At 37.5% G+C, this 25,478-nt stretch overlaps 1 long non-coding RNA gene across 2 annotated transcripts in view; it reads right to left on the minus strand.

Annotated features, from left to right (window-relative positions):
- The window catches only part of LOC116443182, a 215,048-nt gene that overhangs the window by 118,763 nt on the left and 70,807 nt on the right, over positions 1-25,478 (minus strand). Inside the window, exons 2-3 of one of the 2 annotated variants that reach the window (XR_004239769.1) lie at positions 22,900-22,972; positions 13,713-13,756 (exon numbers count right to left, since the gene is read on the minus strand). This is a non-coding gene — a long non-coding RNA (uncharacterized LOC116443182). Of the gene's footprint in view, positions 1-3,794; positions 4,505-13,712; positions 13,757-22,899; positions 22,973-25,478 lie in introns of those variants that run through there. The other variant, XR_004239770.1, reaches the window with a different exon arrangement.

The raw sequence follows: 25,478 nt of genomic DNA on the forward strand, positions 1-25,478 counted from the left end.
AACACTTTATGAAAATCAACTAATACAGAAGAAAAGCTGATTTTTATACTTGGGGAATTTGAGGAACCCCAAGCATTGTCCCCATGCCTACTCCCAAACAAGGGTCTTTTAGCCTTTTTAACATAAAAAATAGCTTCATGCTTGGCTCATTACAGAGAAACCACTGCAGATTAAACCTCTCTATCAATTACAAGCAGCTGAACATCCTTTAGCATCAAACAGAATGACAAAAAGCTACACTATAATGAGTAATGGCTAAGGCCAATTGCGATTTAATTATGTAGATGACTTAACATCCTTTCATTGATGTTATCTGTGTGTTTCAGAATGAAAGCTATCATGCACTGCTCTGCTTCAGCTCTTACAGTAGATGATAGCAGAAGCAAAAAGGAAGCCTTTCCAGAGAGAAATAGCAAAAACTAGAAAAATATACTGGCCCAGCAATACAAGTCACACTTCACCATGCACCCATAACAGACAGGAGCTTCAACATTTTGTGGAAAAAGAAATTCAAGCATGACAGCTTACAGCGGGGAGGGAGCTTGAAAGAGAGAGTGACAACTGCAGCAGCAAGAGCCTATGGCATGAGCAGTTCCCATGAAGATGCCTGGTCCCTGCATTTTGTAAGTGGGAGATAAGAAGGACAGTGAAGTTAGTCATAACATGAGAGATATTTCAGATGGGAAGGACCTGGTAGGTCATCTGTCCATCCCCCTGCCTAGGCAGGATTATACTTTGCAGTATCTTCTCAAAAAGATTGTACAGAACAATTTCACATGAGCAGAGGAATGGAGTAAAGGACATAATAGATCTCTTCCATCTCTAACTTCTACAAGTCAAGAGGTCCAGTCTGTAGCTGGTGTGAGGTGGCCGTGGGCACAAATACTGCAAGTGTTGTAAGAGAGGAAATTTGGAGGAAAATTCTACCCTCGGATCAAATAATGCAAGTGTATGCAAAACGTGGTGTTTGATGTTAGTGAGCACACAAATTACCCCATAAAGGACATTTTCAATTCAGTCATAAAGAGTGACCCCAGTTCTAGGGGCACGGTGCAGCATTTTTGTCAACTTGTATACGTGCCTCACATCTTTTAGACTGATAGATCTATAGTATTCAAAAGGATATATATGAGTTAAATTATTTCCATTAATATTATTGATGAAATCCTGCACTCACAATCATTTAAGCTTCCAGTTTGAGACTGTAAAAACAAATATTACTCTAGGATGATGTTTACTTGTATTTTTACAGTAGGGCAATAACAAAGTTTGTTTAGCAACTATTATTTTTCCTGAATTTAATGAAAACAGCAGCACCTAAGAGTGTATCAGGTCAATATCAGAGGAAGGAGTGTAAGACATGCTTTTTTACACAAATCCTAGGTGAAATATTTCAGAATATGAAGAAAGCAGTAAATTATGTTTCCTTACAATTCTTATGAGAAGCATAAAGGAGGAGGTAAAACTTTGGAAAATGCAATTAAAAGAATATTTAAAATCCTTCCTCCAGGAAATCCTTACATGTGTTCAAAGCTAAGAATGAAGGGAGTCCTGCTGATTACACCTAACTCTAAATATAGGCATTTGCTGAATTTGAACATACAACCAATTAGAGAACAGAAAAAAAAAATAAATAAAACAGACAAGCTGTTGGCTGGACAGAAAATAAATTGGTTTGTCAAGACAGGGCTTTGCAGAACTGAGAAATTTAAATCTGCCTCCATTTTGCATTCTCCCTCAACATTAGGTAATTTTTGGGGTCACTATAAAGTAATTGAACATAAAGGAAGACAAGTGGTGTTTCAAAATAGCATGAAGGCACACACATATTTTCTGCACAGAGAGCAGTATTAGCAAAAGGCTAAATCTGAAATGAGAAATGAAAATAGAAACCATCAGAACATCAGTGTTTTGTATTTAGCTGCCAATAGCATGAAGGAAAATAGCTGCCAAATTACGACCATCCAGTTGTAATCTGTGGATAAAACGTTACGATTGAGAATGGCATTCAAATGCGTAGATTACTGGTAGATTAAATTCACAAAATTAGAAATTGTAACTTACCAAAATGGCTTACATATCCAACATATGGGCTTACAGAAACATCTATATGGTCTAAATATGGGTACATGCCCTTGATGGAGCTCTGAAAGTTTCCCTGATTTCTCTCTTTGTTGTCATTTAAGTCTTTGTTAAATTTATATGTTGTAGATTAGAGTACTTTACAGTTGCTAGATTCAGCAGGTTTTCTTTTTCAATAACACTTTTTGATTTTGCACCTAATCCTATGGTAGCCTTTGAGTCTTGATTACAAATGCACAATCGATGTCATTGCAGTAGCTCAGCACTGATCTGTCGGAGGGAGCAGAGTCCTTTCTTAATTAGCACTTACCAAAGAGCAGCCAAGATTCTCTCTTCTACTTTGATGGTGGGGAACTGATCGTGTTGAAACAAAGCTTCACTTCTCATGGAGATAAATCCTCTAAAGAGAACGTTTCTGATATGTCCTCCAGAAACTTCATAGCTCCCTACCTTCATAGTGCAGAGCACACATGAGAAATGTGTGCTTTTCCAAGCAATATATAGCAAAAAAAAAAATGGACACTTAACCAGATTCCAAAACATTATCAGATTACGTGTGTGATGAAATACCAGTCAAGTAGGTTGATTCACCCTATCAGTTCGCATAGATTAACAGGTACAGAAATCACTTTCCAAAACAGTAGTTCCTAGAGAAACACCCTTGTTATTTCTGTCCTCATGTCGATATTTCTGTTATTAATGGCTAAAGAGATGCTTGCTTTGATGACCACTGCAGTTACCTGGAGTCTCAAAGTCAGCTCAGCCTTTTAGAGAGATGGCTGAGCACACATATCCACTACTAATTTTTGAGTCAAACCTGAATATCCACATATTCTTCAAGAGTCAGTTAACGTTTACACAAGTACCACTAAGGTAGGCAATGTAATTCAATGACATGGGATCTGTTTTCAGCCACTGATTTTGTTTGTGACACTAGGCAGGATATTTTACACCTCCATGTCTATCTGTCTATCTCCTCTTTCCCACCTGGTCAGCTTTGTTTATTTAAATTCTATGCCCTTCCAAGTCAGGACTATTTCTCACCAGGTATTTGTATCACACTCACACTTTTCACTTGGGCTTTCATTCACAGATATTGCTGTATTATCAATAGAATTTACTTTTTTATTTACATTGGTGTCATAGAAAGAGAAGTGCAGATTCTACTAGGACAAGCATTGTGCCTACACAGAAGAAAAAGAAAGTCTGTTCTTATTAACTTTACTCTTCAAATAAATGTGATATCAAATAAATTATTTTCATACTACATGTTTCGGGGATTGGTTTTTGCATGGCATCAAATACTCTTTAGAAAAGCCTGTGAATGTGAACACAAACGTGTTTAATAGTTCAATATAAAAACACAGTTTCTTTCTATTATCGCAAAGTCATGCAAAATTTTCTGTTCTTTCAGATACTCTTCTTTGTAAACAGCAGCAGCAACAAAATGAGAGAGAAGAGATTTAAGGGAGTATAGGCATTCACAGAGATTTAGCTCAGGTAATTTCCCAGAGCATTTTACAAAAGTCAGTCACACAAACTTCAGGAGCAAGGTCTAAGGTCTGTGAAGCAGAAGGTAGAAGTGGAATAGAGCAGGAATACTTTTTACATTCTTCTGATAGGGTATTCATAATTTCATCAAGTATGTAGTGAGAAAGGAAAGGCATGTAAGTAGTTCCTAATAAATATACCAAACAATTTAGATTTCTTACCTTTCTGGAAAAAACATCTGGATTTTCAGACCAAATGCTTTGGTGACCTTACATCCTTTAGTCCACCCTGAGTCTATAACTGGGACCCCTAATTTTTCTCTTATGGAAATTTTCTCAGCAATTCTCTATCAGCACCAGCAAATCTTCTACATTCAAATATCACTGTGGTAACACTGAGGCGTCCATACAGCAAAAAGATCTCTTCCAAAAATGGTAAGTTACATGTTTTCTTTTTTTTATATACGTTGTTGAATCTAAAGCAGAGCCACCAGTATCCCTGCATGAAATCTAAAGAAAGCAGTGATATATTTCTCAGTGGAATCCTGCATATGCATAGTTTCATTTTAAAATCAGATATTTTGGTAGAAAAAGAATAGAAAGTCCTGATAGCGTCACCATATTGTTTGTTCTTATGTATCACCTTTGCCCTCAAAACCAGAGGGCAGCAGAAGATTGGAGGGCTCCACACCATTCAGCCTAAAGTGCTTAATAAAGTGCTTCTGATCCAACAAGCAGAAAAAAAGAGAAAGGAGGAAGGTGAAGATGCTGAAAAACAGGAGTCATTTGTGCACTTTGGGATAGGCGATGTCAGAGCACTGTGTCTCATTGAGCAGTTCAAAAATGCGCTGGCAGATTAAGCCAGGCTTGGTTTGTCAGGATAAGTCAGGTAAGGATTTCTGTGTTCCTCTCTCGTCCCACTCCCCACACAGTTAAGTGAAGCCCTGATCCACTAGAGGCAATGTCCTGCCTATGCAAACTGCTGCAATATATCATTTTCAGTTCATTCTTTTTAATTACTTTTTTTTTCCTGCAGAAGATTTCTACAACTACAGACAATCTTAATCCTAATAAAGTGAACATTTAATAAATATTACTCGTGCAATTCTTAGAGGAGCCGTTGAGTTCTAAGATATAATTGCTTTATTTTAAGCTTTGGGATGTAGATGATAAAGTGAGCAGAGGTGATTCAGAGTAAGGGCAACACATTGCCACCTTTCTTGCTATGGAAAGACACTCCTCTGCAGTGCTTAAAATGTAGAGGAAAGTCTAGTGATTGATTAGGTTGTTAAGTGATAAGGAGGTATATCAGGCAGGGATGCAGAAAAGTACAGATGATAAGGACAATCAAGTATCCTCGATCTGAAAAAAATTACAGTGCTTTCTAATCATTTAAATTATATTTTTAAGTGAGAAAAATTTACTGCACTGAGTCTCTAATTCTCTACATACTGACTTTTTTCCTTTTTTTTTTTTTAAATAAAGACAAAAGCTATGGGAATTGTGTCCATTTTTTTCCAGTGGTGCAATGTTTCCTTGAAAAGAAAATTAGTGCATCATCAGACTTTCATTTGTCCATATAACATTCATATTCTTTGATCTCTTACTGGCATATTTTAATACTGATAATTATCTTCTTCTCCTGTTTTTTATAATACCATGTGGCATTCTATTATGTTATACATTATTAACAATATTATACATATAATACAATTCTGCCAAATCAGGTTGTGGAAGCTGTACAGTATCAGGTAGGCTATTAGGCTTCAAATTAATGATCTCTATAGGTCACAGGCACACTAAGGATACTCATAAAATATTTTCATTGTGATTTTCAGGACCTTGTACAATTATATTAATATTTCAGATATTTTATGCATTTTATGTTCAAAGGGGAGGGATCTTCATGATTAGATGACAACTCTCCATTTTCTCATTATTCAGCCTCCATTACCATAAAACCCTGTGCTGTGGCAATTCAGCTTTTACTTAAAGAGTATTTGCAACAAATTTCATTAATGTGTCAGAAGCTCTACTACTGATCTGGTTAGAGAGGTTGCTGCCAACCCATGAGCTTCTGTTACTGGGATGTCTTCAGATGAAGTTTCAAAACCTTTTTCTTGCTTCACTTTTGTTATGTTAGGACCCAAAAGACTCACCAATCCTTTTTAGCGTTTTTTTTTTTTGCCAGTTGTATAAGAAGCATTTCTTTCCTCACCCGTGAATACATGTTTAGCCTTTTGCTAATGGGCACTGTCATGAGGAGCCTTTTTGTACATGTTGGAACAGCTTCTACTGTTTTGTCTGGTAGGCAGCAGTGATTTTCTGGAGGACTATTTTGAAAGAGTGTAGCTATCCTTATTTATATATTATCTCTATCAAGAATAATTTTCCGTTTTTTACAGGAAATTTTAGTTTTCGTAACAAAACTGTGTTAACTTTGCACCTTCACCACTTTCTTCTATTTGTCTTTTTATTTTTCTCTGTAAGGACAAACTACTAATTTCTAGTGATTTTCCTTTTTAGAAAATTTGGGCTGCTATTGGAAGCCTTCTCAGGTGTTTTATATGACCTATGTGGTTTCCAGAAGATGATCCATCACCAAAGAGTGAATTATATCTGAGCACAAAGTCGTGGTCTAATATAATCTAATCACCAACTGTGGTTACCAACCATGGTTATCCTATCAAAACAGACACATCTCTTAGGTTATATTTTTCCCAGGGCTATCAATATTTTAATATAATTCCCAGATAACAGTGAAAGTGATAGGAAGTTAGGAACAGAAATAAAAGGGAGTTTTGAAATTTTCTTGGAAATGAAAATAAATAGTAGTAATTCCTTTTTATTTGCTCATGTAGTTGTGAACCAGGGCAGGAGTCACGCACACTGTTCCACAGCACAACTATTTTCTCTGCAAGTCTTAGATCTGCTACAGCCTCCACCAGTTTTACTCATCACCCCAGCCAGTGCTCTTGGTATCCAGATCTAACCAGATGCCTCCAACTGAGACAGAACTGCTGCTGCCCAGACCAGACCTGGGACATCATCTTTGCTTTTGCTGGCCTGCTGGATGCTAAGGCCAATCCTGCTTTGCTTTACTGCTCAAGGAGCAAACCCAGCCAGGTTTTGCTGTGAAGTCTCCCCTCAAGCAATGGATTAGCTCCACCCAGAGATCAAACGCTTATCAAATGCAAAGTCAGAGGAAATTAATGCTCCTTTTAGCAAAATTTCCAGTCATCCAAAAGGAGTTGTCATCCTCTTCTGCCAACCTTTAACTTTGGCCAGACACTGAAACGAACTCTTTAGGAACAAAGACAAGTTTTCAAGCTAACTGTACTTCTGTACACTTTTATGAGTACAGAAATATATCAGTATCATCCAAAAAGAATCAAAACTCAGTTAATGCAACAAAATAAATATAGCAAAACAACCATGGGTAATCAGTATTAAGCAGTGTGAGTTTTTTCATTCTGAGTTGTTTTTTCCCTCTCCTTCCCCTTGGCAGGCACAAAGAATTCCAGTCTAGCAGCGGGTCCAGATATGCAGACACCTGCCTCACCATACGCTTGCTTCAGAGGATTGAAATACTTTTTATATAGGAAAAAGGAGTGGCATTCAGTTGGATTTAAGAGAGTACCAAAGGTTGAAAGAGGAAGCAAGGAACTAGTGAGATCAGAAATTTGTACCTTGCTTCACCTTCAGCATCATTTTCCCCACTGCCTGATTCAGCATAGAACTGAGCTCTGTGGGATTTAAACAAGTTAGGCAAATATTTATGTGCCTTGCTGAAAAAGGACAGTTTGCTGAATGATGTTTTATTGAATCAATGTTTTGCTGCCTCCAATGAAAATCTAACCACAGTCAACTACAACTGACAATCCCATGCTTTATTTATTTATTTATTTATTTATTTCCAAAGGTCATGCATTTATATCCTGAACATCTCTTGTCTCCCATTTATTATACTACTTCAGGGTTGGTTAATCTTTACAATATTGAATTATGTAAGTTTCTAAAGCACAATTTCCCTGTTTCATTTTTTTTAGTAGAAAATTACTACATGTTTAAAAGGTTATGGAAATTAATTATACCAATATTTACTCACATCTGTGGCATTAGAAACTGTTCAGAGAAAAAAGGGATATCCAGATGTCTTCTATTTGTGTTGAAGGAATTTAACAACCAGTTTTAGGGATTTAGAATCTGACTTTTTTTCCCCTGTAGTTAAAAAAAATACATATAGATCCATACATGTAGACATACGTTCACTCCACACACTCTCTTGCATTACTACATGGCCTGAAGGCAGCACAGCCAAATCTGAATTATTGTTTTCCTGCATTTTGTGCAATCCCTTGTGATCAATCAGGATGAAAAACTTTATGTAATTGTATTTATTTCCTTCCAATAGTAAAGGTTGGTTACTAGTCATGACTTGAGTCAAATTCGAGAAGAGAAAGAAGTATTTGTAATCTCAAAATTTGTGAAAACAACTCTGAATGCATACAGAAGACTAACTGCTACATTTTCCTATGAAATAAGCAACCAATTTTCACTATAACAGTACTAACCTTCAAAAGACACTTTCTTTTTTTAATCTAGGAATCGATTTCCTTAAAGTTTTTTATTTCATTCTTACTGGAATAAATTAAAATTTAATACCAAATAGTATTAAGTACCATATAGCATTAAACCTCTTTTTTTTCCCCTCCTGAATTTTAGGTCTTTTCTATAATCAGACAATCCTTTTGTTCTTATGGACCATAGATATGCTTTATTTTTGTAAGGTATTTTATAATCTTTTGTCACTGAGCAATAAAGTGTTTTACTTTATTTATCCTTAACAACAAACATGATTTTTCGGGTTTGTCTTCATATTCACATCGAGATTGATACAGGCTTTGCTAATTTATTGTGCATAGCATTATGGAACATAAAATTTGCAATTTAATATAAGTATTTGGTATAGGTGCCATTACATTAGAAGAGAGTTGTAAATGTCTCCAGCATTTGTTAAGTTTTATGACTAATCCTCATTCTAAGTGGTCCCATTGGACAGAGGTGGTGGTTTTCTTCCGTACTTATCCTCTTTTTAGGCCTAAACGCTCCCTTTCTGATAAAAGCCATTAAAGAATAATAAAATTTGCAGGAGCGGTTCATTGCCTTGGGCAATGCTTACTTTGCAGTGACTGCAATCTGCTGTAGGCAAACCCAAACCAGCCCTGTAAGCAACTGGTTCGTGCCCTGGTAGCTGCACAGCCAAGGGCCATGGCTTCAGTGCCAGGCTGTGTCTCCTGTCACCCTACGGTGTCCAAGCCATGCAAGTCCCAAGACTCGTGCTGAAGGAGTCAGCTCAAGCACATAACCTCTACAAAACCCATGCCCTAAGCTTGTGTGTCAGTCTTATCCTAGGACAGGGATATCCCAAGTTTCACATTCAGATGGGCAATGTGTGAGCAGCTTGAGACATATGCCTAGGTATTCACACTCCCCTTATGACCTTACTAAAATGCAGGAACTCCAAAATTCTTGCTTAGTATTTGTCTAGTCCCATAACCATATATTTAGAGAAAGGTCTGTCATCCCAGTGCAGGGATGGTTGGACTGTCCAGTGGCACACCTTCATTCCAGCCATTGCTCTTTTTGGCTGAAATGAAGCTAAGCCTGACAAGGGCACAAAAGCAGGACTTTGGAGAACAGGTGTAGAACCTGCCCTGGTGACAAGTTCACAGCTACTGTCACCTCACGTGCTACCACTTGGCTTCCAAGGGAAAGGCTGCATGTGCCACAGCTACTCGTGCACTGCTTTTCACCACCTTGATCCATGAAATACCGGCTTTGTCACTTGTTTGACAAAGCCACTTGGGCTTAAGTGCTCTCATGTTCCAGGCATACCAAGGAACTATGGTCTCTGTCTCCACACTTTGAAAATACCACCTTCCAAAACGAAAATTTCTATGACTCCTGTTAAAAAATTAGCAGACCTGGACAGTCTTTCTACCTGTTGGAAAAAGGCTTTGGATTATACTCTGTTGATTATATTCCTTGTTTAGGGCAGCATACAATTTTAGATAGATAGACACCATCACTGATTGCTGTCTTTAGATGGAGGCACCATCATTGCTGTCACTCTCATCAGATTTTGAGGCAGGTCTCCAGTATCACAATTTCCAGGTAAACTGGCACCAGCAATTTGTGGTTCATCATACAGAAAATTCTATTGTTGCACTCAAGAAAGGAAAAGAAATACATTAACGAGAAAGAAATCAGGGAACCCTGAATCGACACTATATTCAGATTTGTTTCACTCATGTTGTTCTCGTGCCTTAGTGCTACCTATCTTTAACACTCACCAATTTTAATGGAAAGAACAAGAGAGTGACCTCCACTTATGAACACGAGTCTGACCAAATTGTATTTCTTTCCTTAGCATTACTCAAAACCTGCCTAGACACACTCTGGGGCAACCTCCTGTGGGCTGAGCAAGAGGGTTGGACAGGAGGATCTCCAGAGTCCTTTCCAACCTCGATTATTCTGTGATTCTCGGAAGTTCAGGGCTAATGCTGGATTTCATGAAGAGTATCTAAAATACAGCCTGAGAAGACCTTATATATTTATCCTGTCATTTATGTGACCGATAATGTTCACAGGAATATATTTTTCCTTATTAGAGTTTAGAAAAATTGACAATACATGTCACTGTTTCATTACAGGATTCATATTCTTGTTTTCATCCCAACAACTTTACTTAGTCTTGGGAAATTTTCTTCTTGGCAGAAGAGAAACAAGGATGTGTAAGCATTTCCTGTTGAAGTGTGTGTTCTGTAGGATAACCACAGAGGGAATTTAATCTCTTGAAGTTTAACTTTCTAAAGCCTATTGTGACTACAACATGGATAAGAGACTTGTCATTTTATTAATGAAGAGTGACCAGTTGTCACCCCCACATGGGAAAAAAAAAGATTGTGACACATTAGCAATGAAGGACCATGAGACAAACCAAATGTAAATACCGATGGTTTAAAGAGATAATTAAAGCTCTTGAGACAGCAATTATGACAAGGCAGCATGACAAGGCACATGTATGTCGACAGAATATATTTATATTGACAGAATCTGTCCGAGAAATCCTTTTTGTACAATATATGTGTCTGTCACATCTTTGGACTGCACATGCATTTATTGACTTTGTGTTAGCGTAGATCTTGAAATTTGTCCCTTTGCCTTATTACTCAATGACACTTGGTTAAATATATTGTGTTTTCAAACACCAGGCTTCCTGAAGCTATTTTTGTGGAAGCTGGAATTCAGTGTGTACATTACTAAGTGATATTTCCATTCCATTCCCTGTATCAAACGCATTATATTACTGTCACTCAAAAATCCCTAGTTTATATCGGTGGATATGTGTGCACAGTATGGGTATTTTGACACTGTGTGTCCTAAGAATTTAGGGGGCTATCAAAGTCAGACCTGATCTTTAGACATGTGATTAATTTTCTAAGGAACTTAAAAAACCTCAAAATTTAAGTAATTCTAGCTCAGAAACTTTTGTTTGAGGACATCTGTTAGAGACAGACAGACCTGAAAAACAAAACTACTTTCATCAAGTTCTTCTCTTTTGCTTTTGGTAGCCAAATAGATTCTGACTGTATTTTGTTATGGGGGAAAAAAAGAAAAAACATGCCAATGCATACTGACACATAAAAAGAACTACATAAAAATAATCTGTACATACATAAAATGAAAGGTGATATTCAGCATTTGGATACAGAGAGTTATTCATTTACATTTTGCATATTGAAGAAATAAGGACAACGCACTGCCAAAGTGCAATGCTCAAGAAATAAATGCTTCAAGCTGGTCAATAATATTCTTTAGGTAATAAACATAGAAATAGATTACAAATAGTTTCAACAGTATCTTTATCTGGAATACTCCTTTTTGATTAATTAAAGTTAATTTTTATTAACTTTACTACTTTTAACGTTTGATTCTATTATACCAGCAAGAAACACACACCCTGTTTTGTTCACCAAAACAAAATAAGAAATAACTTACCTTCCATTAGCTGTAGCTTTCTAATCTTTTTAAAAAAATCTAGTTAGATCTGCAATTGATTTCACACTGAGTTTGACTCAACTTTGTAACTCAGTTGCCAGGAAGAACAAAGAATGTCTCCTTAAAAATATATTTCAGTATTTCTTTCTACACAACTCATAAACTCCAGAAATCAGATGACAAATTAAGAAGAAAATCATCTTCCATTAGTGAGTAATGCATTTTGAACACTTGGGGTTTGAAAAAGGGGAGCTACAAATGTGACTTACTGTTTCAGAAAAAAACTAGCAGACAGAAGGTCCAAACAAGATCCATTTTCTTCCTTTTATGGGAAACTTCCTTGTTTCAGGCGGCCTGGTTTATTGATTTTGAAAGGTCAGTGGTAGAATCAGAGAGATTTAATGATAAATGTGAAGGTCTGCTACAAATGACTAATTTCCTACCATTCATGATTGTATTAGCTCCTGGTTTACTGACCTTTGGGTGGACATTCTGGGAAGAATCTTCTACTGCTTCTCATTGAATTACAGTGTAGAAACCCTCTGCCTATCATCACTGTTGACTGCTCTCACAAAATTCTGAGAAAGGGTTAATGCAGGGATTTTTTTTTTTTTTTAATTTTTTTAGAAGTTGTAGATTTAATCCTGCTCATAACTCTGCAACGAATCAGCCCTTCTGAGTGTGAAATGTACTTGCAGGAGAGGACAGCCTCTCTTGGCTGTTGAAAATTCATGGCCAAACAAACTCACAGTTCCTAAAAAAAATTCTCTTAAAGAATAACCACAGAGTAGGAAGAGGATAACATGAGAAGAACAAGACAGAGAAACCTGGCAAATGGGTCAGTGCAAGGAAACAATGGGAAATTGTGCTGGATGTAGACAGAGAAATGGAAGGGAGGTCCAATCAACAACTTGAACCTGAAGGCCAGAAGGTAAAAGGAAAGCTAAGGCACAGTACTCAGCTGCTTGCACTGCTCTGGCAAAGCGAATCATCTGTAAACCCAGCCTAAGAGGGCAATTCATTCTGGCTCCCTCACAGTGCTCCAGACTGGCACAAGGCTTCTAAGGTGCATGTTCAAATAAGTCCATAAATACATAAATGGTTAAGATGAAGAAAACCCAATTTTGATGTTTCTTTTTCAACTCACTGTGAGACAGCACAGAGCAAAATTTTCTTAAAGTTTCCTGTGGAGACATCGTCAATCAGAAAAGAGAAAAATAAAGCAAAAAAATCTGAACTCTCTGCTGCAGTTATACAAATAGAGAACAACCAGTATTTTAAAGAAATCATTGGATTGTGATGACAAGCATATACTGTGAAGCCCAGAAGTGCAGGTGAAGGGCTGGGTTAGGGGTTTCCTAGGACACAGCACTAGAGAGAAAAAAAAAAAAACAACAAAAAAACCCTCTCACTTTAATCCCCATTTCTTCTACCATCCACTCCAGAAACTTCTCCTGATGTCTGAGAGGCATGGTTCTTACTAAATTCTGAAGCTTTGCTTAAAGTCTAAACACTGTTGAAAACAATGGCCTCCTTCCTTATTAAAACACAAATAGCCATTTCCTCATTGAAAAGTGCTCCTAGGTACCCACTACTAAAATTTAATACTTCTGGAGACACTACATAATCACAGAATCATAGAATGTTAAGGGGTTGGACTGAACCTTAAAGATCATCTAGTCCCCAACTCCCCTGCCATGGGCAGGCACACCTCCCACTAGACAAGGTTGCTCAGAGTCCCATCCAGCCTGTCCCTAAACACTTCCAGAGATGCAGCATCCACAGCTTCTCTGGGCAACATGTTCCAGTATCTCACTACCCCCACAGTAAAAAAATTTCTTCCTAAAATGTACTAAATTGATTTGTATCAAAGAAGCCTTTCTGGAGTCACTTTTCCAAGGAAAGCTGCACAGTTTTAAATCTTTCTGTTCTGATACCATTTGCTACAGCAGTGTCCTGCTGTCAGACTGGGCAGGTCTAAGTCACAAGTGAAAGCCTTTAATAGCAAACTGCAGTGGACTTGAATGGCCCCCATAGATAAACTGCACAACTGTTGGCCACATCGATTTGCCTTACCCTTCTTCCCCAAGCCAGTGCTCCATGAGTCCACAGATCTTCTCCTTCATGGAAACAACAGGAAAATCGCAGTTTAGGGGGAAAAGTAGGAAATGAAACCAAAAGATTAAAAATTATATATGTCTACATAACGTGTTTAAGTTTCCATCTTTAGGCATGGAAGTCAGCAGCAAGCATTCCTGATAGCAAGGCATGATGCCCATTATCTCAGCTCCAAGAAACAGAAATTCCTGCACCTTTCCAGAGACAGCTCTCCATCCACAGCAGAGCTATCAACAGCACAGAGACTCTCTCGTTAAAATAATTGTAATCACTAACTCAGCTTGGTAACATGTTAAACATCTCACCAGCAATCAAATATATAGGATGTTGAAGCCTTCCAAGTGAACTATTAAAATGCTTTTCAAGATTCATTGCTTCCTCTTCATTCAGGAGCATGAGCCTAAACACAGACAACTTGAACATTAAAATACAGGCTTCAGCTATCAGGTTGTACCTTTAACTCTTGGAATGGGGACATGACTATAATTTCTTTTGTGAATTCTTTTTAATATTCTTTGGATTACCGTAGGCTCCAAATGGAATATTATCTGATATTATTAATGGGAAAAAAACTTGAAGCTTTTTAGAGTATTGTAATGTAGGCAACCAGGTAGAGGCCATTTGAGAATGAACTTTAAAAAACCTCTCCTGTATTAATGATTTCACCTCCAATATAGACATAATTTTCCTTAAAAAAATTTACGACCACAATTTGCATTTCTTTGGGAGATCTGACACAATCTTGTGACAGACAACACATTTGAGAAGTCTGTTCTGCAATTATCTTTAAAATATTTTTCTAATCATCAATATTTTTATTTTAAAATTACACTTTTTTAAAGAAGTATTACATTTAGAAATATTTTACTTCTTGACAAAAGAAAGAATTCTGAAACCTTTTTATAGATGAAGAAGGCTTCAAAAACCTTTGTTTATTTTTAATGCCATTTCTTATAAAGGTAAATCCACATGGATAGTTCTCAAGTCTTCCTGCAATCTCAAAAATTGAAGTGATCAGTTGGAATGAATGATACCCACCTGAGATGATAAATGATATGAATGAAAGCCACCTAATCAGATCTGAAATTCCAGTCTAAGTCAGAAGCCGCCTTTTACTTCCAATCTGGTTAAAGTCTAAAAATGGGTAAATAAACCTTAAAAGTTTGCATTTGGTATTCTACAGTGGCATGTTTCTTCCTTCTCCCTCACTTCTATTGCAATTTTTTAAAAATCCTAAAAGTCACCAACGTTTTTGCAAACTCAGACAGCAATAAAAATATCTAGGACTATTTTTTCTGCTGTATGCCTCTGCACCCTGGTTGTAGTATTATCTTATAATTGTTTATTTGTAAAGAAGGAGATTTCTGAAGCATGGGTCAGTACATTATGTAAATATAATATGAACCAAAACAAATATATGTGATAAACTCTGTTCGGAAAAGTATCACTGGAAATGATTGGAAGTAGCATCAGATGTTTTCGGAGCTCTCTCATAACATCTGTCCCTGGAAACATTTACACTACAGCCTGGAAAGTACAAACCACAGATTGGGTCAACAGCAGACAATCTGGATGAACAACATGTTTGTTTTTATTGTTTGACTGGCCTTGTGCAAAGGTGCTTTTGTGATATGTTCGTGCCTTCAAATAAACTGGAAATACAGCAAGACTGTACATAGCCAGATCACTAGATCCAGCTCCAAGGAAAGCATTTAGAAGGTTCAACAAGCCGTGTAAGACAGGAACAAATTTCAGTATTTACCAGTTGCCTCTACCCAGTGTGAAGAAGAGCTTCTCAGAGGTGCTAATGTTTTAACTATAAATATGCTCTAAACCAAAACAATGCTTTCTTATGTGTGAAGTTACTCTCAGTCCTCGCATGCAGGAGCTAGATTTGAGGGGAATCTGAATCCTGAATGTCATGGATTTTCTGCTGTTCTTTTAAGAGAATCGTATTATCTTTACAGCCAATAAGGTATAAGGAGGGTTGATATGCCACAACATATTGTGGCCAAGATGAAAATTAGCATTTCAAATGGCTAGAGCTATTGTACTCTTAAGTAGGCCTGTTTAACCCATCATTCAAGCAAGGGAAATAAAACAGATGAAGGGCTTTGGCAATTTTTTCATCGAAGTCGATTCCAAAGATGGTGTCTGCTGTGACTAAGAACTGGATGTCCCTTTAGCCAGTGTAGCAACTGTGCTTTGGGAAGCCACAATGCCATCCTCGGCTGTGGCTGTGAGATAAGGATGCTGCCTAATAAGAACAGTCCTAGGACAAGCACAAATGAGATTACTTGAAGAAGACCTTAGGTGTGCCAAAACCTAGGTTGACTTTTTTGTCTTAGGCTGTCACAGCTGGGAAGGCTTAAGCATGTGTATCACATAGTGTAAAAAGGAGGTTGCAGAACAAGGTTTTCAAGGACAGTGTCAGTGAAATGACACAAGGGTTGGACTTGCAGAAAGAGCCCAAAGAACTAAACCTATTAAAAAACTGGCACATTACATATTTGCACTCTGTTCAGCAATTTGGCAGAATCCATTTATGACAGATTTCATGTTGGGGATTGAGTCCAAAAACGACTCCTCCCCTAATTATGAACTGAATCCCCCTCCCATTTCTCTGTTTCTTTTCTTCTTTTTTTTTTTTAATAATAAAACAAAACAAAACAAAGTGAAATAAAATAAAACCACTTTGTTTTGACTTGCAACGAAACATGAAGGATAACAAAGGGCAAGGGTGTGAGCCTCCCCATCAGGTTATGTTACCAACTGGAAAATTTGGAGAGGAGCAGGAACATGGGATTTGAGGCACCAAGCTGGTGGAATCTGAGTATGTCATAAAGGTTAAGCACAGTCTCCGAAGGGGAGCCAGGCATGCCATGCAAGAGTAGCCCTGCTGGTTGGTGGCCAGCTCACGTTGGCATTGGTGCTGTGGCAGATGCTCATTTAAACTTCCACCCTAAAACTTGCTGGAAGAAAACTTACAGCAGTAGGTAGGGGAAGATGGGAGGAATAAAATGGGAAAAAATAGTACACGGACTGGAGACTGAAACAAACTGGCTACGGTACAAATGCATTTGAATTGTCAATGTGTGGCTAATGGTTCTTGGTCCCAACTGTCCCTTTGGCTGCCATCATTTTTATCTTTGGGTCATTATAACATAATGCATCTGACAGTTACCAACTTTCCCTTTGTTCTTTCATAGCAAATTGATTTTTGGTTTTGCATCTATGGCAGTACTTTAACCAAATTGTTTTTCGATTACATATGAAAGCAGAAAAAATTAATATTTGACAGTGTGAACTCCCCACCACTTCATCTTGGAAATAGTTTACTTAGAAAAGTTCTTTCCAAAGTCTAGTCTAATACTGGCTTTGTATTTCAGGAGATTTTTCATTGCTATGACAAAAGTGGATTTGATTTACATATACCTGTGTCATTATAGTTTGATGAGAGACTTGAAACTAAGAGCACTGACTTTGGAGGGTTCCTTAATTTAGATAAATTGTAGAACCAGCTTAGGGTCAACAGCAGAAATATAACCCAAAGTATCAGCACGATTTTCAAGAGAGTCTATGAAAAGTGGAACTCTCCAGGATTTTTCATGTATTTTCCATTGAAATTTCCTGCCTGAAGTTTCCCACATGAAATTATATTTTAATTTACATGGTACTTTTTCCTCCAAAATTATTTTCTTTATATTTATTTCACTTTGTCATTTAATTTCATTCAGAATGCCAGATACAGAGCCTAAAATCTTGCAAGAGGAGTGAATATGAGGCATTTTAACTATGAATCTGTGGGGTACCAACATAGCAATTACATATTGAAAGATAAATTGGAATATATGCAATTATGCAGAATATTGAACCATACTGCTATAATATAGTGATATTTGTTCACGGACATTAGTTGCAAAACATTACAGATAAATAATTGGGTGTATTGGTCAGTATATATAACCAAAATAAAAATGTACCCCAAAAGAAGCTTTCTGCACTTACATGTTCAAATGGGACTCCAATGGCTGCATTTTCAAAAGGTATAATTTGTAGTGGCCTTTTCTAAGATATAATGTACAATATGGCGAAGTATTTTTTATATTGAACTGCTAACTAATGCTACATATGGTAGTTTACTGCTAACCTCTCCAAATTTTTTGCTGGTTTTGACACAGGAGTGACTTACAGAGTTCCTATCTTCCCGTTCATTTTCATGGGATAGCAAGAGAAATATCAGAGGCATGAATTACAGGTTTGAACAACTGCATGTACAAATTTTCTGTTTATCCAGAGTGTTTCAGTAATCCTGGGAGCTATTGCAAATATTTGTCCCGGGAAAAACTAAGAGGGAAGTGAAAATCTAGGAGGAGATGTGGGAGAGCTGTAGGAAGAAGATCTGCTCTTGTCAGCAGTGGTTAATGCTGAGGAAAAGCAGATGGAGATTGTCTTGGTTTCAGCTGGGAGAAAAACACTGATAGGTCTCAGCTGCTTTAGGAAGGGTGCAATTGCTCCTTGGTGAGTTAATCAAAATTACCTCCAGCCCTGTCAGGGCAATGCCAGTTCCCTGGCATTGTGATGCCAATTAACTATGGACGTTGTCCCCTATTGATCATTTTGGTATGAAAATCCCAGCTACTTGGGAGCTTACAGGGCTGTGTTTAGGTAAGGTATTCACCATCATTTCTACTGCCCCATGTGATCTTGGATTAACTAATCTAGTTAGTTTACAGGGTCAAACATCTTAATGCAATGAAAGCTTTGTGGTAGTTTCATAATGCAAATGAAAAAGCTGTTGATTTCTGAAGCCAAGAGCTAACAAGTGCTGCTGGTGACTGAGTCAGGTTTGCTGTAATCTTTACTTTGAAGATATGCTGGAGTTCTTCAAGGTTAATGAACCACCTTTGGGAGAGCTTTTCTTCAGACTTTAGCTCTGTTTTATTCTTGATAGAACCATTAACTTCTACGCTAACCTTTCTACTAGTTACTATTACACACATTCTGCCCACTAAAGCTTTATATTGATTTTTGCCAGGGAGCGCTTATAAACTGTACGTTTAAATAGATGGGGTTTTTGGTTCTGTTAGCATTGGGTGGGATACAGACAGACAATGATTAATTTGTAGATTTTAATTTATTTAAGATATATGTTAGTCACTTTGACAGCACCATTGTCATTAGGTTTTGTTTCTTGAATCTTTTGCTCTAATTATTGCAGATATCTTTTTAATTGCTATAGTTTCCAGTTAAGAAAGTGAAATTTACAAGATATGATGAATAGTGTTAGCAAAATACATTGAGATACTGGAAATTCTTCTGATCCTTCCAAGTTTAGGACCTCATCTATGAAAAATGGTGCCAATGGGGCAGAGAACCAACAGCTCTTGCCCTCTGGAATCTAGCCATGCATTAGAAAATCCTGTATTCTCCTTTTAACATTTTAATCTCCTACCTCTTTTGTTTATGAAGTTTTCATATTAAGATTCCAAAGAAACATATTTTTTCCCTTTGTTAATAAAGCTATGGTAAATGAATTACAAAAAAATAACTTCAGGATGAATCCTAAATTTTAGGGGTTCAAAAATTATTATTCTAGTTTACTTCCACCTTTTTATTTTCAAGTTTTTTATATATCATTGTGTTGATTTTGCATGGCCTGTTTTTTGCTAGTGGGGGGGCCACAGAGCTGACTTCTGTGAGAAGCTGCTGGAAGCTTCCACCATGTCTGGCAGAGCCAATCCCTGATGGCTCTGAAGATGGACATGCTGCTGGCCAGGGATGGGCCAGTTAGAGATGGTGGTAACGCCTCTGTGATAAGATATTTAAGAAGAAAATCAAAACAAAGGGGCACGTTTTTTTCCTAGCTAGAGAGGAGGAGGAGGTGAGAACATGTGAGGGAAACAATGTGGAGACACCAAAGTCGGTGCAGAAGGAGGGGCAGGAGGTGCTCCAGGCACCGGAGCTGAGGTTCCTCTGCAGGCCGTGGTGATGACCATGGTGAAGCAGCTGTGCCCCTGCAGCCCATGGGGATCCACAGGGGATGCAGAGATCCACCTGCAGCCCTTGGGGGAGGTGCCCATGCCAGAGCTGGTGGATGCCTGGAGGAGGCTGTGATCCAGTGGGAGACCCGGTGGAGAGAGGGGGCCCTGCTCCCAGGCTGGAGCAGCCTGTCCTTGGAGGACTGCACCCCGTGGAAGAGTGACCCACGCTGCAGCAGTTTTGGGAGGACTGTGTGCCTGTGGGAGGGACTCACATTGCAGCAGTTTTGGAGGACTGCTGCTCGTCCTGGATTGGAACCACTCTGGAGAAGTTCACAGAGAACTGTCTTCCATGGAAGGGACCCCGTGGTCTCACACAGGAAGGACTCCTCTCCCCGAGCAGCAGAAGAAGATCTCAGGTGATGAACTGACCAAAACGCCCATGCCCTGTCTCCCTGCCCTGCTGGTGAGAAAGAGGGAGGGGTTGGGGAAAAAGGTGTTAAGGTCTTACTTTACTTCTCATTATCCTCCTCTGAGTTTGTTAGTAATAAACTCACTTTGTACTTCTAAGCTGAGCCTGTTTTGCCCTTGGAATGTTTTCTCTCAGTCCTTATCTCAACTTATGAACCCTTCATTTAACTTTTTTTTTCCCCTCCTCTGCCCAGCTGTGGCAGGAGAGAGTGAGTGAGCGGCTGTAGTGGGTGCCTGGCATTTGGCCAGTGCCACGACCTATATAGTTGCTTATCCTTCTTGATTTCCTTCAGTCAATGGCTTATTTCTATTTCATCTCTACTCGAAACACTGAAGCACTACAGCTATAAATATTTGGTGAGTGAAATGTTGGTTTTATCTGACATTTTGAGTCAAAGATGACTTTTCTGGTTTTGCTGTTTTTCTGGTTGTATTTTCCAAACAGAAAATAATGCTCTAATCAGTGTCAATTTGTTGTTGGCAAACACAAAAATAAATCAGGGAATAGAGTTTTTCTGGGATTTTTTGATGACTGTTTTTTTAACCTCAGTGTAGGCAGTCAGTGAAAGCAGACTGCGGGTAAAGCATATTAGGCTGGTTGGAACACTTGTGCTTTGCAAAATTACTTGTAGTTTTCCTCCATGGAGATTTTACATCAAGGCAGTTATTTCAACACCATTGTTTTTACAATGGATGGTAATAAAAGCTTGGATATTTCCCTCTTTGATTAGGAAAGAAACACATATACCCGGTCCTGGGACCTGAGCATGTTACTACAATGAAGATGCTTGGAAATTACTTTCCATTTTAGAAATTACTAATAAAAGAATTCTTTGCATTATGGGTCAAATTTCTATCTGTGTATTCAGGCTTGACTCCCTTGATTTGATTGCTCTATACATTTCAGAAATCACTGCAGCTTTGAACAAGATTTGCTTTCAATAAGATATTATTCACGTCTGCCCAAGAATTAGGCTTTGAGAGATTTGTACTAATATTTTCTATTATGTTGGTCAACAGGGTGGCATTCTCTAAGTTTCACTTTGATATTCAGATTCAAATATTCACAACAAAAATATGAATGTCTCATGATTGCAGCTGTGCAAATAGCGAGGGATTACACCAACTTTGAAGTTGGATTCTGTTCTCATTCTTTTTATTATTCATTTCCCTGTGAACAGTAATGGCAGAAATGTGGGGAACTTGCTAAAATTGCAGACAATAATGCATATTCACATCTGAAGTATTTACCATGGCAAATAGCTACTATGCAACAGTGTATGTACAAAATCAGCCCTGCCCTAGAGTCTCAGGACAACTGCCTGCCACTAATATGCATTTAATAAATTGAAATGGACAAATGGGTACCACTACAGCAATGCTCTTTTGACTGCTTAAAGCAGCCAGAGCTCCATTCAACACAGAAACGGTACCTGTACTGGGATCTCACTGAATCCTTTCGAAGCAGTATTCCATGCATTATTCTGTGGTATCAATGTAATGGAAGAAAATTAAATGTAAACATTTGCTGTAAGCAGCAAAAAAAAGTTTAGCATTCAGCAGTTTAGGTCATGATCCCTCAGTCAGAAGGAAATAAGGTTTTGTTTTTGTTTTTTTTTTTAAATCTGGTGTTTGTGAGCATTGCCAGACTATGAGAGTGGTTGGATAATTGAGGGGGAAAGAAAGGTTAATGTATCCTAATTAAATTACCTGAGGATCTACTTACCTTTTTCTGAGAAAAAAAAAAAAAGGAAAAAAAAGTCTGAGTATTTTCTTCATTCAGTCAGAAAATAGTAAATGCATCAAGAATAGGATTAAATATATGGGAAGAAAATGACCCCATCAGCTTGAAAAATACATTCAGAAATAATACTTTAGGTGTGTAATGGCAGTCCACAGGCAAGAATTTGTCAATATATAATATTTACTGGGCAATTTGGAGTAGGAAACACAGTCTTAAAATCTATGTCATTTACAAGCAAGCTATGAACAAAGAAGTAAATCCATTGAATTAATATATTAATAACAAAAATATTTCTGCTTTCCTCAAACCAGCCAGAATTAGATCAAAAACAAGACCACATTTACTTAAAGGATTATGAACCACAGAATAACTTTTCAGCAAACTGGAACAGAAGCAAGAATAAAAAACCATGAGACCTTAATATAGTGTAATACTTCACAGTGAACATTTCAGCAGCTGTATAAATAAAGCCACCATCATAGAGAAGAGAGTGATGGAGGATTCAGTGAAGGATGTTTCCAAGAACGAAGAAAATTCCATATTGCTAAAATGGAAACCAATTTAGCATGAACTAGTGAGGAAGGAAGTTTGCTTAATAGAACCCCACCCCGCAAACTTCTTCGTAAACACTGAAACAATATGAAATATAATGTCACAAGTAAAAGTCTCAAAGCACAGACCTCAACTCTCTTCAGGAACAGACAAGGCCAAAATATGATTCCAAGCTAGGCAATTTTCTCTATGCAGAAAGCCATATTTTTTAATAATTTATGCTAAATAATTGGGTTTAAATTAGAAAATATAAGCACTGCATATATATATATACACATACATACATAAGCATCCATAAATTCATAAAGTTATATTTTAATATGATGCAACTCGTTATTCATTATACACTGGACAACATTTGAGCCTCTCTCCAAGCTGTTCTCTGTATATATTTTACCTCCATAGCTCTTCATTGTTAATACTCCTCTTCCCAAGAAGATGCATCATAACACACCATATAAAATGTAGTCCTGTGAACACGGATAGCAGAAGGGAATGCTTAAAATTGGGGTATAATGAATCAGAGCTACAATTCTTCTAGAGACTGTGTGGAACTAATTACTCTTTTTTGGCGGAAATTGCCAAATTTTGCCCTGAAATAAACAGGGAATTTTTGATTCTAGATACATTTGTCAGGTGTTTTTAGATCTCTTTTTATATGTAGCTATTTAAACACAGGATCATTACAAAGTCAGAGGTGAAAGCAAGTTTGACTACTGCTACTCCAGATCCTTATAAGCAATTTTATACAGGCTGTGAAGTCATATGAAAAATGCCTTTTTGCAGGAATACTGAGTAAAGGCCATACTTGCTTTCAGAAATGCATGGTGTAAATTGTGAATATAAATAGAGGTAACAAATTGTTCAGGAGGAATGGTAATGTGGATAAAAATGTTTCCTTTGAGCCTCTTTTGAACTACATTGGAGAATTTTTAATACAGTTCATTCTTCTTGAGTCCTGCAAACCCAAACACAACCATGAGGTTCTAATACATAATAATGCCTAAAAGGAGAAAAACCAAAATGTAAAACCACCGTATAACAAAAGATGAACAATTTGGAAAACCTTAATAGAATGAGAGTTGAAATGGATAGGCAAATTATTTCTGTGTTATTACCCTAAACAAAACACTATAGCAAAAACATTATTTTAAATGTATCAGTTAAAGCAATTTGTAACTCATCTACAATTTACATAGTCTAACCTAGAATTTCAGTGTCACTTAAGATGTTACATACCTCATCATTTTTAGGCTTTTCATTTAGATTCCTAAATGACTAAAAAAAAAATGTAAGTGTGTAGTTTCCAATGCATTCAGTCCAATAGAATGCCAGGCTCAACACACAGTCCCAAACACATCAGTCAGAAAAATTTATATCTGCCACTCACGTGCCAGGCTCCATGCTACACAGTGCTGCTCTTGCTACATGAGCTTTAACATCACTGTTTCTTTAACTTGCCTTTTGCCAAAAGATTTCATTTTCATGCAAAAAGCTTGAACTGCCCGTCTCAAGCATGCACACCACCCGCACTGCAGCAGCATGAACTTTCACTAATCTGAATGGTAAGACAGTCCCCTTGTGCAGGGATTAGAAAGACTCTGCCCTGTGGTGGATTGGATAAAACGGGCACGAGGGCCACAGCGCAATCCCCGAAAGACGAGTGTTGATATCATAAAAATCGCCACACTCAGTAACTGGCACCAGTGCTGACAGACTTGGCAGAGAGGCCAAAGATTCAATTGACCTAAAGACTAAACAATGTTTTTTTTTTCCAGTGGAAATGCTCCCTTTAGATCAGGGCTGAGATACATTTAGCGTGGCAATGGTTCTCCACAACTCAAAGCTGTTCCATATAAAAATAGCCTTAAAAAAAGGAAGAGCAGCAAAAGCTGGCTTAAGAGATGAATGTGACTAAGCCAGATTCTTTATTTATCTCATTCATTATTCACAGACACACGCACACAGACATACATGTACATGTTTACATACAAACTGGCTGAAAACTAACATAGCTAATTTTGGCCCAAATTATAACTGCATATCTGATTTCTGTCTAAACACAAACAAAGCACCTGAGCATACTGACAGCATGCTGGTGTATGCAAGAACAATTCTGTTCTCAGCCATGCCACCTTAACTCTGCAGAAACCCCACAGATTTCTGCAATGAAATTGTATTGGATTTGTAATGGAGTGAGAACAGAATATTGCCCAGCATATCTTTTTTTTTTTTTTTTCTGTATATTTTATTTTAAGCAAAACATTCAGAAGAAATCTTCCTTTGCTCTCCTGGTATCAATCAATGACCATTGCTCTGTTAATGTATTACAATAAAATATCTCAACGGTGCATTGAGCTGGTTGACTGTAATATATCAGCAGATCAATGGCTTGCAAAAAGAGAATGGTCAAATGTGAGACAACTTCTCCAATTAGATAATTTTCAAAGATTTCACACACTGAATTCATAATGACTTAGGAGAAATGAGTCAACAATGTTAACTGACTAACTGGAGATCTCACAGGGTTTTTCCTACTGTTATCCTCTTTCTTGTTCCCCCATTGTTAAAACCAAACATAATATATATTTAAAAAAATTAAGGATGCTTTTATCCAGATCTGGATACTGCAGCTTGGGCTCCTCCTTGCTGTTAAGAAACTTTCACACACTGAAAAAAACCCAAAAAAACCAAAAACCAAAACCAAAGAAACCAATAGAGAAAGTAGCAACACAGAGAAATGGAGGTCTGCAGCCCACATCCTCAGTGAAGGAAGTTTCCAGCCCTTTTGTAAGTCCTGGGCTACCTTCGGGATTCATTCATTTCCAGAATAGTCCTGTGTCAGCTTAATGGGAGCAAGGTCACTGCAGCATCAATTCTTTCTAACTACATTTTCCTTTGTCTAAAATATCTTTCAGGTCTGTAATCAAACTTACACATGGACCTCATGGTATTTACAGAGGAGACATGCACATA

The sequence above is a fragment of the Corvus moneduloides genome, chromosome 4, assembly GCF_009650955.1.
Source record: "Corvus moneduloides isolate bCorMon1 chromosome 4, bCorMon1.pri, whole genome shotgun sequence".
Taxonomy (NCBI): domain Eukaryota; kingdom Metazoa; phylum Chordata; class Aves; order Passeriformes; family Corvidae; genus Corvus; species Corvus moneduloides.